Below are 14,723 nucleotides of genomic sequence, written 5' to 3'. Positions count from 1 at the left end.
GTTCAGAATCTAACTGTAAAAATTCAAATGATTACCTTCTTTTCCAGTTAGGGTGACTTTCACAGCACACACATAGAAAGTGTTTTGTGCATCCTAGGAAAAGGGAAAAAAATAACTTTCAGGTTTTAATATTTCAACAGCTCTCAAATGTTACATCTTTGCTATGTGCTATCAGTCAATAGGAATTACAGACAATTCCAGAAGTGAATTCTACTGAGAGGCATAACAATTACTGTTATATATCTCAGCAATCTTTTAATAAATAATATGAGTCTTGTTTGCATTTATCAGAGTGATCCTTAAGCAAATACCCATGTGAGAAAGAAAACTTGCATATTTATAACTGCAAATTTACATATAACTGCACATAAAATATGCCATTCCTTTGTAAAATACTTCTTTATAATTTCCATTAAAATCATCATGTAATTATACCAGAGATACAAACCTAACAAAAATGATGCCAAGCATTATTAGAGGAAACGATTTACAATTGCAAGGGCATCTGTTCTGTGAGAATTTTCTGGTTCCCATTTCTGTTTGATAGATTAAAAAAAAGACCTTTTTACTTTGCAAAGGGACTATGACCAAAGGTCACCCCTCTTTTTTTTTTCAATTCAGGACAGAAGTGATTTCATTCTATATTAAAAAAAAGTTCATGGGAAGAAATAAAATGGCAACCTCAGTCTAGGAACACATTAATGAGCAAAGCTCAAAATTCATTCCATCAAGTATTCTTACATATCTACAGAGATACAATTGGATCATCGACTTAGAGGTAGAGGTGACCTTATAAATTATTTAGCCTGCCTTAGACCCATTTTATAGATGAGTAAATGGAGGTTTAGAGAGGTTGTGACTTCTCAAAGGTCACACAGGTAGTAACTGGAAGATCTGAATTTCCTCTGATTCTAAGTCAGAATTATTTCTGCAGCATTATTCACTCTCCAGAATTGTATTTTTTGTTTGTGTACATCGTAGCAGTTTCCAGATTATTTCCCACCCCGTTGTAACAAAGAAAAATTAAGACACTTAAATATTCTTTTATTAGACTGGGCATTGATAACCAGCTGCTCTGATACAATAACCTCTTACAAATATGAGCTTATTAGAAAGATCTACAAAAAAAGATTTCAAAGCACCGGGTACATATTTTTCTCAGCTAAATATGCATTCAAAGTAGACAGCCCATTTTTTTAAAAAAATTCTTTTACAGATATGGAAAATAGTAAAAAAGTTAAAGTCAGAATCTCTTGCTAAGGTACCTAATAGCTTCCTAAGACCAACCCTTCATTATCATTCTTGCTCTTCTAGGGCTATTAGTGATAATCTTTCCCTCAAGGTTTCTACTGGCATCTCATTGTAATTCCTTGACATGAATCTTTGGGTGGCATGGATTAATGGTGCTTTCCCACCAAACTGAGATGCTTATACCTATCCAAAATTTGAATTGGCAGTATCAAGAAGGATTGACTCTTCCCTGGTTAGAAATATTCAAGAAAAACCTATATGGCCATTTTTGGAGTATCATGTAGAGGGAAATTTTTTTCCTTCAAGTTTTGGTTGATTCCTTACAAGTCTGAAAATTTGTGACTCTATGACTAGAACCTAGGTCTCCTGACTCCCATTTAATCACTCTGCACTATGACACTTCCCCCTGTATTTAGAGGTAACTTAATCCAATTTATACCCAAGAAGTGAAATACACAAGAGAGCCACTGCAAAGTGTTTCTTCATTATTTTCTTTTCCATAGCTGCCCTTAAGTCATTTGTTTGAGTCTGACTGTTGGCTTAAGATAGAAGAAAAATGCAATTATCTTCATTTAGTGTACCAAAAACAACAACAACAACAAAACAATACTGTAGAGATCAAAATGAAAATAATTTGTTACTAGACCCCGATATTTGCATACTGTTGGTAAATTAACATATTGGAGAGATAGTGATGACTCAGAACCTCATTCTCATAAATTATTCAATATCCTTATTTTTCCAACAGAAAATCCAAAGGACAAAGGATTTAAGATCATCATGGGGACAGCCAAAGTTCCGTCTGACAAGTGGTCTATCCACTAGGTTATGATGTCACAGTAAAATATGGTGAAAAATAAATAAACTGAAAGGTCAGGGGAAAAAATAAACTTTCCATTCTGTAAAAAAAAAGGTGAAGAAGAGATATCCTTTATTGCACAAAGACAAATAACTTGAGAAACATTTTATACTGGACAATTTACTTTTTGAAAAAAATATTTTGAAATGTCCCTAAATTTTACTTTTATTAAAAGGTGAAATATCAAAAATTATTCTTAAAAGATGCTTTCCCCCAAATGTTATATTCCTCTTTACCAGTTGGCCCCACCTGTAGAAAGAATATGAGCAGGGGAGAGCTGTCAAGACATACATCACCCATGGGAATACATCCAATTGAGGTAGTAACTTGGATCTTGAAATCATTCTCTACCACCTACGGTCACTCAGGCAGAAATACCTACTCTTCTTAGCTATGTGAACCCTGAGTAAATTACTTAGCCTCTCTATGCCACAGTTTCATTAAATATAAAATGGGGATAATAACCTTCCCCCCCTTCTCCTCTTAAGGCTATTGTGAGGAAATTATTTTGTAAACCAAATGCTATAAAAAATGGATTGCAAGAGTTTAGAAGTCATCTAATCCAACCCTCTCTCTATACAGAGGAGGAAGCTATTACTTTGAGGAGTGTAGTACTGAGGCAATAGTCTTTCTTTTTCGTCTCTATTCAAGATGCAGTTACTGACTAGTATGGGGCATACCATCTTTGATCAAGAAGTGAGGTTGTCACCTCCTAAGACCAACAGATTTTAGAGTCAGCAAAGGTTATCAAATGTAGCTTTACAACACTTTCTCAAAATTAAAGGCAATAAAGAAAAAAGAAGGAAACTGTCCAGACTATTCAGCTATTATAGAAACTCCTAGGATTCTTGAAGTGCATAGGGCAATTCTGTGAGGGAAAAAAATAGGATTTAGACCATCCGAATCCCTCATTTTAAATATGAGAAAACTAAAGCCCAGAGAGGCAAAGTTCTAGATAGTAGCAGAGCTAAGTTTTGAACAGAGGCCTACAATCCCAAATCCAATCTTCTTTCTACTGCTCTGATTCTAAATTCAGTGCTCTTTCCCTTAACAGCTTACTACTTTGAGAGAAATTTTACCACGTCACCCCCATCCTCACATACTACAAACAGAAGGGGTATTGTATTCAGATGAGTGGACAAGGGAACAATTTTCTTTTTATACTCGGATATTTGGGGATTAGGGAGAATGTACTCAGGGATAAACAGAACAAATAAGTTAGACAAAATGATGCCTGACTTTCTCAGGCCTTTATCCCAGCCTCTCTGTGGAGTCAGTATGCAATGGACCTTGCAATCATATTTTAAGAGTCATGAGGAAGCCCAAACAACTTCTCAGTCTCGGCTTCCCTGCTGCTGCCATATTTGCCATCCTTGTTCTCAAGCAAATGCCAGCAGAGACCTTTTGAGATGTCAGGCCATGGTGAACCTCCTTGGGGGTTCACCTTCTATAAATTATCACCTGTCTCTGCTTCAGCAATGTCAATAAAGTGACCACCAGATGTTGATGCAAGCATCTTTCCATCATGGCTAAAACTGAGGGTTCTCATTAGCTAAACCAATCTGGCAAAACATTGTATATACACCAACTCATCAACATCCCAAAGGCTAGCTAGTGCATCAGCACTTCCTGTGGCAAATTGCTTCCTTGCAGGGTCAAATTTGATGCAATTGGAAGGATGGGCATTGAAGGACTGCTCAGGATAGCTAAGAATGTTGATATAACCTTTGCCATTAGTCAGGAAGAACATAGTGTTAATCATATTCCAGGAGATTTTAGTGACTTTAAATTTAAACTGCTCTTCTGCTTCTGAATGGTGAGTTTTAATGAAAGTTACCACATCGTCTTCACTTTCCACAGCAATGGTTTGCCCATCAGTACTCCAGCAAACATTAATATTCTCCCCGTTAGTATTCACAGTGGCAATGCATTTTGTAGTTCTAACATCCCAGATGCGAATAGTTTTGTCATCAGATGCAGTAACAAAGAGGTCTAGGTTGCCACGATGCCAACAAAGCTGATCCACACTGTCCCCATGCCCTCTGTAGTTATTTTTTTTTACTAAGCAGTCCTTCTAGAGCAAGAAAACATTGGCAATCTTGTCAAAGGAGCCAGAGGACATGCAGTACCCCTCACAGCTCCAGGACACCATGGGGACCTTGGCACTGTGCACCAAGAACTCACTAGTCTTATTGCGGCTCCAAAACAGCTCCTGCATCCTGGCCACTTAGCAGCATGGGCTGCCAGCCACATTACTGCAGGGCCCAGTCCCTGCCACAGCATCCAGCTTCAGCACACAGCTCCCCTCAAGGGCTGAGTGGCTACACTATTCCACACACAGAGAGCCATGTTATGACCCTCTGACAATTTACTTTTAAGTATTTAGGAAAACCTAAAATATTTGTAGCTCAGAGGGAGATGATGACAATAAAGAAAGTTAAAGCTAACAAAATAAGGGGAAGGTTAGTTATACTAGATAAATATGGGATTGAAAATGGGATAGGATACTTCTATGAGGTCTATACCCCAAGGATATCAAAGAAAAAAGAAAAGGACCCATATGTACAAAAATATTTGCGGCTTTTCTTTTGGTAATGGAAAAGAATTGGAAACTGAGGGAATGCTCATAATTTGGGGAATGGCTATACAAGTAATGGTATATGAATTGGCAATACTATTGTACCATAAGAAATGAAGGGAATGGCTTCAGGAAAATCTGGGAAGACTTACATGAACAAAGTGAAGTAAGCAGAACCAAAAAATCTACAAAGTAATAGCGATATTAAGATAATCAACTTTGAGAGACTTAGTAACTTTGATCAGCACAATGATTCACCATTGAAAGGACTCATGAAATGAAATGCTATCCACTTCCAGAGAGAGAGAGAGAACTGATAGTCTCAGAGTACAAAATGAAGCATACTTTTTTCCCCTTTCCCTCTCTATATTTGCTTCCCACCACCTTTTTCTTCTGGAGTATGGCTAATGAAGAAATATGTTTTGCACAACTTCATATATATAATGGATATTGTATTTCTTCCCTTTCAATGGGTGAGGGAAGGGACTGAGGGAGGGAGAGAATTTAGAATAAAAAATAAAAATAAAATTTAAAAAAGAAAATGGGGTAAGACTATTAGTTGGGGTACATAGTGAGATTGATTTTAGTGACAATAGGGAGAAAAAATGATTGTTCAATTCTTACTCTACTTCTGTTTTCTCTATCCAGGAAAATTACCTTTGTACTAAAAATGATAATAAAAATAGCTAATCTACTGATATCTGAGATAAGTAAGGAGATAGCATGTATTTATCCTTGAAGAATTCAGTTACCTTGGCAAGATCAACTATATCCTCAAGTACTGAAAGTCCTATCAGATGTAGCATAATGCTGAACCATGACCAGTGATATTTGAGAAATCATGAAAAACAGAAAAGGAAGAGAATACAGAACTGGAAATGGCAAAAGTTGCCCCAATTTTTGAAAAATGGAAGGGAACAGAACTTAAAAACTATTATGCAGGCCAGTAATTTTGCCTTTAATTCCTGTGAAAATTCCAGCAAAGTATTTGGTAAAATAAACAGTGTGTGAATGTGTGTGTGTAAGCAATAGGAAATGCAAATAGATGAATTTTGCACTCATTGAGTAGTCAAAGAGTAGTCATTAATAGTTCAATTCCAAAGTTGTCAGCAGAGTATCAGAAGGATCTATGTTTGCTCCTTGTTTAACTTTTCCTTTTTTTTTAAGAACTCGGATGAAAGTATATCATTGCATGTTCATCAAATTTGCATATGACTCAAGTTTTGAACAATCATCAACCCCATCAGAGTCAGACTCTGATAAGCTCTTGATGTGCTATAGCCTTGGACTGAATGTCAGACAATGAATTTCAATAGGGACAAATGTCAAGTCTTACTTGGCTTTAAACATCAACTTCACGAGTATAAGATGGGGGTGGAGGTGATGTGGAAAAATAGACCTGACAAGACAAATCTGGTACTTCAGATTTGAGATTGCAATTATATGAGGCAAGGAATATTTAGCAGCTGAGAAAAGGAGATCTACTTCACCACATCAGGAGGAAGATATTCAGAACGGGGAAAAGCTATTTTGTGGCATAAAGAGTTGATTCAACTGAGGACAAATTTCTTGTTCCAGTGTACATCATGTTGCTAGAGGTCTGTGATTAGAAGTCTGAGGGAAGAACTGAAACATTTAGTAGTCTGACTTTTTATATTCTATAAACCAGAAAGCTACATTATTGGCCCAAGCCTCTGGTCCCCTGAAACCATTCAAATTTCAATTTCTTTTAAAGAAATGAACTAGACAAACTCACAAGGAAGGAGTACCCAAGAATACATTCCTTCTACCATACATAGTAAGAAAGTAATTTATCTGAAAAAAAAATCTGGGGTAAAACTCAGAATTGAAATAAAGAAAAAAATAGTTCTAACAATTAGTGCTTTCCATAAAAGAATAATTTGTTTCCCTAGGATTGGAGTGAAAGATTCCTGTTTATTGGAGGTCTTTAAGATAAACCAAATGGCCACTTTTCAGGCATCATTTAGTAGAGATTTATTTAGGATGTAAGCTTGATTAGATAAGTCAATGGAGTTTCTTAAACTCTACATTTCTTTAATTGTTTTATTTCCTATTATAATTACACACAGGTCACAGATAGACTGAGTACAAACAACACTAACCATTGCTCTTTATTTATAATTAAAGATAATTTAAAAAACTTTATACTATTACTGAGAAAAAGGCAAATGTACCAACTTCAATTGAAAAATCATTATCAATAGTATGTAACATATTGCCAAATAAATACACTTGTCTCACTGTGCAGTCTGCTCTTATTGGCATTTGGCAGTCAGAAAATACAGCAAAGCTTTCTGACTTTTCTATTTTGTCAGTATAACAAAAGGAAATCACTGTTGGGATACAAGGAAAGAATTAACATCTATGAACATCATATTTTTACCTTATTTTTTGCTACTACATCTGGCTATAGTCTTTTGATCATAGTTTATGTTTTTTTTCCTTTTATGATGAGAGAAATTTTAAGAAGTATTTTATTTAATAGGAGATGCCAAACATGTCTTTTCAAACCTCAGTTTCAAATCTGTTGTTTTTAAATCCATTTGGATGGAAAACATCAGGGGTTCCCCAGACCACCCAAGATTATAAATACAATAAAGTTCAGTTTGGCTTGTTCCAGAGGACACTTAGAAATGAGAAGATCCCCAGAATCTCAGCAGTTTAAAAGGCTGTCCCAACACACACTTGAATGAGAATTCATTCTCTCTATGATCCTTTTTTTTTAAAGATCTCCATTGATTGGAGTCCACCACCTCTTGAGGTAGCCATTCTTCTTTTGAAGAACTCTGTAATAGTTGGAAAGCTTTTCCTTACATAAAGCCTTGATTTGACTATTTTCCACTTCCAACCAGTTCTACATACAGGGCAAAATTGAACAAATCCAGTCTTGATTCTATATAAAAAGTCTCTGAATACTTGAAAAGACTATCATTCCCTCCCCTGCCTCTGCACATGTCTTCTGATCTCCAGGCTAAGCATCCTAAATTCCTTCAACCACATTTCATTTCGAATGTTGTCTCAAGTTCTCTCTCCACTCTGGTAACCCTCCTTTGGATGCTCTCCAATTTCTCAATGCCCTTCCAAAAATCTGATGCCCTGGACACAAGTTTCTAGCCTTTTTGATACACTATGTTTTGTATGGTTGTTTGGAAGATACAAAGTAAGCTGCTTATACCTACTTAGAAATCTAAATACAAATGACATCCCTGGTTAATATGGCATATTTTCCTTTGACAAAGTTTCGCATCTTGTATTCATTTGAAGCTGGGAGAGTCAAGCACTTAAGAAACTTGACCAATAGTCATCTATTTATTCAGTTACAAAGCAGTCAAGAGAATTCAGGTTTCATGATTCAGAGCCCACAATCTAAGAAATCCTTAAAAAAGCTCTGTATCCTTATTGCACCTATATGTTAGAGAGGCAATATGGCATAGTGTATAGAGAGCTAATGGGAGTTAAGAAGACAGGGGTTCAAGTCTTGCTTTGTCATGTTGTAAGTGCTTAATAACTATTTTTGATTAATTGATGGACTGACTGACTGTCTCAGATCTATGCTGGCTATGTGACCCTTGGCAAGTCACTTTAAATCTTAGTGCCCTAGTCAACTCTTTAAGATTATAAATTGAGGAGAAGTTGTCAATTCATATTGGTAGAAGGAAAACTCTAACTAGAAGTTCCTTATACCAATGAAATCATAGGTCCAATGGTGAGTGTGTGTGTATATACATACAAGTGCATATATACATATATTCATTCATATACTTGTGCTAATTTAAATTATCAAATACTACATTTCATTTCCACAAAATTAGTTACGTGTATTGGCAAAATAGGTAAGGAATATGAAACTGATCACATTATCCAATTATTGTCTTCCTACATATGGACATTAGTAGGATGTACTTTTCATAAAGCTGTGCATTTCAGAACTGGGATTTGAAGAGACATATGGATTTCCCTGAACTGGGCCACACTTGTCAGTGATTAGTAGAGTTGTGTTATGTGAGTATTTGAAATGATTCAATACTGACGTTAAATTAATTGGCAAAAGAAAAAAATCATAGGCACTAATACTACCCTTGTTACTAACGTGTAACATTTCCATGGCACACCATTCTTGCGTGGGTCTCCTTAAAGCACCCCTATAAATTAATATGTTTCTTTCTTTAATTTGCAGATAAAACGAAAATGAATTTAGTGTCTCCATCAAGCATGCATATCTAGAATTAAATTCTCATCTATCTGAAAGCCATGCTGACAGTAAAACCCTAATGACTGAATGGCTAAAAAAGCTTTTTCCCCTCAAATATATAATTCTTTGTGGTTATGTTTATAACACCTAGGATTCAGTTTACATGTGAGTAGCCTGAAATCTATATCAACTTGAAGACACATCATAGGTCAGAAGTTATTCAAAAACTATAGCCAGAAGCCCTCACCAACGTGTTTCTTTTACCAGCCAACCAGAGAATGTATTATTTCAAAGCAAATAATATTTAATTAAACACCTAATAAAATAAATTCTGAAAAAGATTGCATCTTATACAGACACAAGTTATACTTTTCAAAGGATATTGCACTACCTGTAGGAGATGAGATATGTCAGGAAAACATGTGACCAGGAACATGTTTGGAGTAGCACACACAGTGGGCATGCATAGCCAAGGGAGTCATGTGGTCTTGGAACACATATGGAGGGTGCATGAGGCATCAACTCTGTCTTCTATCTCTATAGCTTTGCAAATGCCTGGAATATGTTCCATTCACTTCTTTGTGTGTTGAAGGTCCTACTTTCCTCAATACCCAACTTCAGTGCTGTTTCCTCCACGAAGATTTCCCCTCTGCTACAGTCTCCTCCTTTTTTCTCCCCTTCCAAGACAAACTTAGCCCCCAGGTGGAAATGATTGCTCGTTCCTGAAAATTTTTTCTTTTTACTTATGAGAAACCATGTGATATGGCATAAAAAACATTAAACATGGAGTCAAGCTGGCTTTGATAACTTTCATAGCTAAACGTGGACAAGTAATTTTACCTTTCTTAGATTTAGTTTCATAATATTAAAAAAAGGATAATACTATTTATAATACCTAACTCACAAGGTGGTGGTGAGGTAAGCATCTCACTCTCCTTTGTAGAATAGTGATTTGTATACATGTTGTTCTCCATCATTAGACTATAAGCTACTTGGGAGCAGGAACTGTATCCTATCTTTGTTTTGCAAGGAATTAACATAATATCTTGTAAACAGTATGTAGACATTCATTGAGTTGAATTGAACTCAATTGGATATTGATATTCATATGGTCTCAGACCTGGATAATAGTTGACAGGATAATGTTTCTTACCAATTTAGGCAGTACAAAACAGACAGTTATAAATCTCAACCATGTTATTTTGAGAGCTTCCATGACCCCTAAGAATCCATATTATTGATATATATGCACACACACACACACACACATGTAAACACATACAGTTTTAGGATTTCCAAGCTGTGAAGCATAGAAAATTCTTTCAACAGCACAGATAGGTTACTCTTCTGTCAATTAGGACCTCAGAGAGCAGCCTACTAGAGTAGTTAAGTGATTTGACCACAACATATTTATAGAAAGGACTTGAACCCAAGGCCTCCCAAATTCCCAAATCCAAACTCCACACACACACACACACACCCACACACACACACCCACACACACACATATGCTAACATGTGATTTTTCCAAACTGTGGAAGTATAAAGTAATACAATTTTTTTTGCCCTTTTCACGTTGGAATTTATTGCAATACCTGTTCTGTAATAGGCACTTTATAAATGTTTTCACTTGGAAGTCAGCATTGCATCTAGGATTTTTTCCCTAATGAGACTGTCACTTATTTTGGGGACACATTCAATTTCTTAATTGCAACAAAATCTAATTTGATATGGAACAAAATTCTTGAAGTCTGTGACTTGACCCTAGATTCATAGGATGGATCTGATGTATGGAGCTCACAGGCATAATTACGTTCAAAAAGTAAACCTCGTTCTCTCACTTTAATTGTCTTACTTGATATAGCCAGGAAAGGAAGTTGGCTTGTTATCAAAATCTAACTAAGGGATGATCTCATCCCTTTACAGGTTTAGGAAGATAAAAATCATCTTTCCCTCATAGACGTGAAACACTCTACATGAACGTGTTCTGCAAATTTATAAACATGATCACAGTCCTATCTTAGATCAAATTTTATTAAAACAAATGTCCTTACCACCAAAATTTCAATGCAACCACAAAAAATTCCTTGGTCCTAATCAAAAGACCTCTTGCTGGCACCACACATAGTCCATATAGCAAATTTCCAAGATGAAATTATTTTGGACAGTCTTTTGGTATTCACTATAAAGAGATTTGGCATATAATTGAATACTTGGTGTGATAATAACCTAGATGTGGTGTTTGGGACTGGCAAGTAGCTAGCTTTCATACTGTGCCAGAAAGAGGGAATACAATATTCAGCTTTTCCTTGGTGGCACAAGTCCATGCCCTCTCATCTCCAAAGTTTGTATAGCAGTGATAGCAAAGTAGTCCCCTCTGCATGGAAATGACAATGCATATGCTCACATGTCCTTTGTCCCACTGTTATGGTACCCATAAAAGTAAACATTGACAGCCATCCAATTCTGTCTGTTTGATCTTGTACCCAAATTTGTGCTTGTTCTAGTGTGGAAGGAGGCTCATCTCCCAGGTCTCTGTCACCTAATGCCAATGCAAAGCACCTTTGGATAGAGAATCATAATTTCTAGATCATTCTTTGACACTTTATTTGAAATAGCCCTGCTTCCGAAGGCCTTGCTTTCACTTCATCAACATCTTGGGGCCTTTGAGTGTCACAACCCCTTGGAGAGGTGAAAAGTTCTGACTTTTGATTAGCCTTCTTAGTTATTATACACAGCACACATGTAGAGGAGATGGAGGGGAAGACTGTGTCTGCATGGCCTTGAAGGTATCCATTATGCACATATACAGTTGTACAAGGTGGAAGCCTTGTACAGTGATCTCTTTTATAAAATTCATAAATGAAACAAGCAGAAAGTTTTCAGATAAATAGGATCATATGAGCTAAAAGTTTCCTTAAAGATCATCTAGTCCATTCCCCTGCCCCCCTTTTAATAGATGAGGAGACTGGGCCTCATAGAGATTGAGTAACTCCCATAGGTAGTAAATGGAATCAGGATTTGAACCTTTGACTCTAAAGCCAATGCTCTTCTCATTGCACCATGCTGCTTTCCCAATAGAAATATCTAGCTAGCTATTTTTGTCTAGACCTATGATTTCATTGATATGGGGAATTCTCTGGTGAGAAAAACCCATCCAATAATGCAGATAGGTAACTTCTGTAACTTATAATCTTAGAGAATTAATTGTGATATAAAATTTTAAGAGATTGGCCCATAGCATGTATTCTAGAAAGGACTTGAGTCTATCTTCCAAATATGAAACCTATCCCTCTGCTATGTAATTCTGATATGCAGATATGTGCACACATGTATACATGCATGTATATATGCATGTGGATATACATTTAAATGAATATGTATATATAAAATTTATGTTATCTAAAGCAAACATTTGAATGAATATATGTATGTGTATATACACATATATAAATATATATAATTTATGTTATCTAATGCAAACATTTCTATCTTTAATTGAGATTTCAGAATCACTCAGGGAGTTAAAGTTGAATGGTGAATCAGCAACTATCTAGCCCTACCCAACCCCCCAAAGGTATACCCAATAAGAAACATTTGACAAGTGGTCATCCAATCTCTGCTTGAAGTGCTCCAATGAGAGATAACCCACCACCTCCTGTGGTAGCCCATTTCATTTATGATCTGAATTTTAGGAGTTGTTTGTTTATTTCTGACATTAAATCACATTTTGCTTCTTTTTTAGTTTCTAGCTGTTGTTCTTGATTTTGTTTTCTGGGGCAAAGAGGAATAGATATAATATCCCTTCTATATGACACCTCCACTAATACATGAAGATGGTTAAGTCTTTTCCTCTACATGCTAAACATCCCCAATTCCTTCACAGGAGGCAGCTAGATGGCACAGTAGAATGCTAGACTGGGAGTCAGGAAGGCCCAAGTTCCTGACTTGGCCTTGGTCATAAAACTTAGTAGTTTTATGACCTTGGGCAAATCACTTAAAGTGTCTGTGTCTCAGGTGCCTCATCTGTAAAATGAGCAAAATAATAGCACTTACTTCACAGGATTATTATGAGAATGAAATGAATGAACATATATGAAGTAGTTTGCGAACAAGGTGTAATAGAAATGCTAGTTATTATTATTATTATCATCATTATTATATGACGCACACTCAAGGTGCTTTACAATTCAGTACCCTAAACTGTTCTCTATCTTATTCATTCTTTTTTGTTGGTTAATATTGAATAAAAGATTCCAGATGTAATATATTTAGAGCAGAGTAGAGAGGAACTATCACCTCCTTATGCTTCTCTAATGCAGCCCGAGTGCATCATTTTTTTTATTGTCATATCACACTATTGACTCATTTTGAATTGGCAGTCCTGTAAAACTCTTCCATATTTCTGATACAAACTATTGTACAGCCATGCTTCTCTCACCTAGAATTTCTGAAGCTGATTTATTTTGAACCCAGGTAGAAGTCTTTATATCCATCCCAATTAAATTTCATCAGAGCAGATTTAACCCAATGCTCTAGCCTGTCAAGATGTCCTATACCAAGTTCTTTCTGTGACTGCATACATATCATCAAAATTCATGGCTGACTCAACAGTCACTCATTTGGTCTATAATTCTATTCCTAATCCCCCACCTCCATACATATGGTGCCTCCAAAATTTACATAATTACTGACAACCTCTCTCTTTTACTAGCAGTTTTGTGATACTTCTCAGTGTTAGGTTCACGGGCTTTGAGAAACAGAGAAATGGAAAAAGCAAAGCAGGAAGAAGAAAGTAGGGATGACTTGAATGAAAGCTCTTTCCCTTTTCTAACTTGGGAAGGCATTATTTTTATTGCCATTTCAGTTGCATAAGAGAGAAATTGGCTAATTTTATTCACATCTAAAACAATAGTATTTTTTTTTGTTCACTCAGAAAATATGAAAAGGCAAAACCATCAGAACTTTTTAAGTACACAGATAGATCCAGAAAAAGGACAAGGAAAAAAGTCCAAATCATTATTGTTCTTAAATGGCTGAAATGCATATTACTTTTTTGGATATTTTAATCAGGATGTAAATAGTTTAAATTTTAAGGAATTATGTGAAGATTTGCCCTATATATTGTTGTATCAATTGTTGCAATCTGCCCCAATGGAGAAAGTACCCTCACTCATGAGATTATGGATCCTTCAGTGTGTTATAGTATTTGTTACTATACAGTGGTATTAAGTTTATTTAAACAAAAAAAGAGTGGTGTGGAAGGATTATTAAATATGATAAAATTATATTAGATGATTTTCATCTACATATTTTAAAATATATTTTGATATGTATTTATTTCCATGACAAAATATTGTAATTTATATTTCTATAGACCAGAGATTTCATAAATATGATTATTCCTTCCACTGGTAACAGAATATGGACCTCTCTTTTTCCTTTCTCTTTTCCTTTTCTTTTCATCAATATTGCACTGAAACTACCTGTTATACTAGAGCTCCTCCTCTAGTTCTTGTAATAGTGAGTGGTGACCAAACTGTCCTTCAGTCTTGCTTCATTTTGCCTGGCCATCTCCACACCATGCTGCCTATAAGCCTGGGCATTATTAAAATTTTCCCCTACCACCTCTCCATGTGCTTCATCCCTATTCTTTTATGTATTGTCTTCCTTCATTAGAATGTTTCTCGAGGGTATGTACTACCCATCTTGCTTATATTTCTATACTCAGAATTTAGCACAGTACCTGGTACATGGTAAATACTGGTCTGACTGTTCTCTCTCTCTCTCTCTCTCTCTCTCTCTCTCTCTCTCTCTCTCTC

General features: G+C 35.9%; 1 pseudogene; it reads right to left on the bottom strand.

Moving 5' to 3' along the window:
- Window positions 1-3,413: 3,413 nt before the first annotated feature.
- LOC114048995 overlaps window positions 3,414-14,723 on the bottom strand; it is a 154,590-nt pseudogene continuing 143,280 nt past the window's right edge.

The sequence above is a fragment of the Vombatus ursinus genome, unplaced genomic scaffold (assembly GCF_900497805.2).
Source record: "Vombatus ursinus unplaced genomic scaffold, bare-nosed wombat genome assembly UNPS02014794.1, whole genome shotgun sequence".
Taxonomy (NCBI): Eukaryota; Metazoa; Chordata; class Mammalia; order Diprotodontia; family Vombatidae; genus Vombatus; species Vombatus ursinus.
The sequence above is the reverse complement of the archived record's forward strand: the minus strand, read 5'-3'. Positions and strand labels throughout refer to the sequence as shown.